Source organism: Humulus lupulus, chromosome 6, assembly GCF_963169125.1.
Source record: "Humulus lupulus chromosome 6, drHumLupu1.1, whole genome shotgun sequence".
NCBI lineage: Eukaryota > Viridiplantae > Streptophyta > Magnoliopsida > Rosales > Cannabaceae > Humulus > Humulus lupulus.
Genome location: NC_084798.1, coordinates 217,273,586 through 217,278,157, shown reverse-complemented (window position 1 = coordinate 217,278,157; position 4,572 = coordinate 217,273,586). Strand labels below are relative to the sequence as shown.

Genomic DNA, 4,572 nt, shown 5'->3' with positions numbered 1-4,572 from the left:
ATGAACATATACAAAAAGAATAGAATATTGTATACCTCCAGCCATTGCTATTGATAACCTCGATCTAGCTTTAGATCTACAAAAGAAAAGGAACAGAAGTTAGAACGAGTACACGGGCTTCCAAGCTCTCACTAACTCTTTTAGATGGAGTTACTGAAAGTCAGAATGAGTAGCGAGCTTGGGGACCGGTACTCTATATTGTTGACGCCGTTTTTCGTCAAACAGTGAAAGAAGAGCACGTAAACAATAACTGAAAATGGCCAATTGAAATAAAACAATGTAAACACACGATTTTTACGTGGTTCAGCAGTTAAATCTGCATAGTTCATGAGTCTTTGTTATTAAACTCAAGATTATCTCTAGGAATTCTTCAAGAATGAATTCTCCAGAGTTTTCTCTCAAGGATCGGAATTTCGGTCATTTACAATGGTGCATGGCCTCTCTATTTAAAGAGAAGGCTAAAGAATACTATCCCACATATTTTGGGTAGTTACTCTTTTTGTATAAATAAAATTAATGGCTTTAAATGCCTATCACCAGATATAAAAGGAAACGTCCCCTGAAGACCAGGAGACGTATAACTGACCAAATAATATCCCACGATTCTAGGGGATTTACAATAATAAATGAGGATTACATCTCATATTTATAACACTTGTAGATATTCAAGGTGGTTATCGCGTATCTCTAAGGCTTTAGCCTCCCAGGTTTCCCGTCATCTATCGAGCTAGGAACATCTCCCGAGGCCACATGGCTTTCGAGATCGTACGTGTGTCGAGCTCGGGACCCCTGATCCGAAGTCGTCCCTGAAGATGAGTGTGTTCCCGGAGCTATCTTCCGAGATCATGAATACTTCGAGGTCACCATACTCGAGGTCGTCTATATCCTGCAAGCTCGACATACAATCCTGGAGCATGTTTCCAACCTTATGAGTCCACTGATTTGCGAATCCAACTTTCGAGGTCATAATTAACATAGCTCGAAATCTGGGTGTAACATCTTGCCCCCTCAAAAGTATTTGTTCGAATCCTAAGAGAAGGAAACTTTTGAACTACTTTTTTTTTTTTAGAACTGTACCGTCACACTTTTGAAAATGGACACGCGTCAATTAGGCATTGCTCATTTTTGGTACTTGAGTACCTTGGAAACACGCCCACGATCGTTCGTCTGACACCTTTTCGGCGCTATCTTGTCATTGATCCCTGACCATTGGATTTTGCAAGGATTTTGTTCAACGTTCCAGATTAATTCTGTAGCACCCACATTATTTTGATATATATAGCCAATAATCACATGATTGCATTGCATTACATATCATACAATATGTATAATTTGAGCATATGCATATTCTTATAAGTGTTATCATGTATAAGTATAAAAGTTGTGTATGTGATGTCTATATGTATGCTCAATATTATTAACCTTGTGGCATTTGAGTTGTCTTTTATGGGTGTTTGATGTGCTCAAGATATAAGAAAGTATGAAAAATATGGACAAGGCATGGAATTAAGTGTTGAAAGTGAGATATAGAAGGCAAAATAGGTTAAGTAGTGGAAAATAGTACAATGTCGATTACTAGTATTTCGGTGTAAAATTGAGTATTTATGGATTTACCAAATGTAATCGAGGTAGTATTAAGGTCTCATTGATGATGTAAAAATGGTTTTAGAACCATTAGATCAATTCTTGATGGGAGGTATACATAATCAGTGGTATGGATGCAAAGTCAAAACGAGCTTAGCATAAGTGCGCTACGCTCGATCGGGTAAGCATAACTATTGGGTATGAAGTCATATGGACCTAAGGTTTGGTGTGAGTGTTTTACACATAAGGATAATAGGCCTAGCAGATGATTAAGTCGAAATTATTGAAGTGATAAGGTTTTCATAAGTCAAAAGGTGAAATGATGAGATGAAAGGTGTCAACTTTTGACAATAAGGCTAAATCATTGAAAATAAGGAATTTTCATCAAACCTTATCACTTTGCACGACCATTATTCTGAAAAACAGAGAGAAAAGAAAACCAAAAACCATTTCTTGGCTGGTTTGAAGAAATTCTAAGGAGATCCAAGTGAAAGCAAAGCCAAAGAAGTAGATTAAGCTTAGTTCTAGCCTTTTTATGGTAAGTTCTTGTACTTGGAAGTTAAACTATGTTTTTGAATTTTTCTGAGAACTTATATATGGTGTTTTATCCTTTTTAAGATATTTCTTGGGGTTTCCAAGTGGTTTGAGGTTTAGAAAAGCTTGAAGAGATTGTTTTCGCCGAAAAGTTGCTCGGTAAGTGAAATTTTGTGTTTTATGAGGTTTTTGGGGTTCTTGGAGTACAAGATGATTTTTGGTTATTTGATTGAGTTTATAAGAGAGTATATATGTTTATAAATGTTTGAATATATGTGGAGACTCATTTAATTTGGGTGATGATCTAGGAGATAAGAATTTTATCAAAATCGGTATATGATAACTTTATGATGAATCATGTTGGTATTTGGGATATATGGTTATGGCAGGTTAATTGATGTTGATTATTGGTGTATTTTGATATTTGAGGATAGCTAAAATTAAGGGGAAACTCTGTCAAAATTTCCCCAAATGTCTAAGATAAATCTAATGCTCGATCTAGGTGGTTTAAGGCATTTTAGGCATGTTTTGGGTATGAAATTTGATATGAAGTCTTATGGGTATTTTTTTTAAATGAGAGTTCAATGTATTACTGCCATCATTATGATGAGAAATCCATGCTATTGTCAGGATAAGCACATCAATACCTAAGACATCACTTGTTACACGGTGAAATATATTGTGGACAAAAGGTAAGTAAAGTACTCAACTGCAACACAAGAATTATGTGTTATGTGAAAGTATGCATTATATGAATATTTTGTGAGTAAGTGGTATTAACATACAGTGACACTTCATCATAAATTTGTATGCATGGCATAATAGTGATATGGTAAATTATTATATGATATAAGACCATGCATGATATTATGATGATTAATTATATGATGCCTTTGCAAGTTTTGTGCAACATAAAAGAAAGTTGTAATAAGAAGTTTAAGTTCAGTGCCACTGTTTTGAAAAGGCAAATGAAAGTGTTAATAAGTGTAAACGAAGGCCTATAGTAGGCTTATAGTGGCTGCCCAATAATTTGGGCTAGGTTTAGTGAACCAATTATATTGTTTGCCATATTTCCGTTTTTATTTCTCCTCCATATGAGTTATTGTTATATGTATTGACACCACAGTGTGTGGCCGCCTTAACTCTTGAGCCTGACGGGGCAACGATGGAATAAGGTTTTTAATGTGCCCTACTGTGGTGAAGGCTAGCCGGAGGAGAACCCATGGGATTTTGTATTATATGTGTAACAAGCCCTGCAGGCATTGACCAATTCAAACAGTGTGCACAATATTAAGGGGCCCAAAATTTAAAAAGAAGTTGTATATGTCCATTGATATTGGGTAATCATTAGCATTGCATGCATTACTTTGCTTACTGAGCTTTAGGCTCACAGTTGTCTTGTGTTGCAGGTAGAGAAAGAAATATGTGAATGATATGAGGAGAACTGAAGCATGGTCCTGACCCTGATTTGTACATATGAACACATCGACCTTTTTGTGGGTTATTTCAGTTATCAGTGAGATGTTTGTAATGAAGTATGAAGTTATGTTTTAAAAATAAATTGGGTTATTTAATACTTATGTATAATATGTTTGAGACACACTTTATGTTTAATGTAAATAATGTGAAATAAGTTTTCAAGTTTTAAAAAAAAAAAAAAATGTCCAAACTTCCGCAGAAATAAATTATGATATAGTTTTAAAACGTAACACCTCAAATATGGTTTTTAACTAAAATAAGTGAGGGTGTTACAAATTCCTTTTTCCCACCTATATATACAAGACCCTACTCTTCGTCTTCATTTTTACCTTCGTTTACCAAGAGCAAGAAAAGAAGAAAAAAGAAACCAGAGACCTCCTCATAAAAAGTTTCCATTCTGTGAATGTTTTCTCGGCCAAAGAAACAAAGAAATCCTGGTCTGTTCGAGTCAGTGAGTTCCTATTTGCAACCTCTTCTTCAATCAACAATCTCTCTACAGTCGCCATTATTGTGTAAGTAAGCAATCTCTGTTTCCCATTTTGTCAGTTTTTATTCAAACTGTTCTTGCTGTGTATGTGTATATATTAGTTTACATCCTTAGCATAATGTGATAGGAGGTTTTGATCCGATAGGCTCAGATGCTTTTTAGACTCCCGTACTGGATTTACATCACTGGCTTATACCCAGTTTTCATATTTGAGTGAGGTTCCAATTTTTCTGGGTTTTGAAATTTTTAGGCAACGTTTCTTGTACACTAAGTTTTCGGATAAAAACATGGGCCTTGATAAATGCACGAAACCCAAAGACGCCTTTCCTGGTTAACCGCCACTCTTCTTTCCCTTGAATTTCGAGATTTTCAAAAAAATTATCCATGCTCCTTTTCTTTTTCGTGGAACACACGCCCTGACTCCTCAATAAGGGTCTTAATATTTAGTTTGTCTTGTTCCTAAATCTCCGAGCTCATTCCATCGAGCT

The 4,572-nt window shown here is 35.5% G+C and overlaps 1 long non-coding RNA gene across 1 annotated transcript; it reads left to right on the top strand.

Moving 5' to 3' along the window:
- Nucleotides 1-2,001: 2,001 nt before the first annotated feature.
- Nucleotides 2,002-4,024, top strand: LOC133784505 (uncharacterized). The gene is made up of 4 exons (XR_009871372.1): nucleotides 2,002-2,122; nucleotides 2,203-2,277; nucleotides 2,749-2,810; nucleotides 3,528-4,024. It is a non-coding gene; the product is annotated as an uncharacterized LOC133784505 (long non-coding RNA).
- The last annotated feature ends 548 nt before the right edge of the window (nucleotides 4,025-4,572 follow it).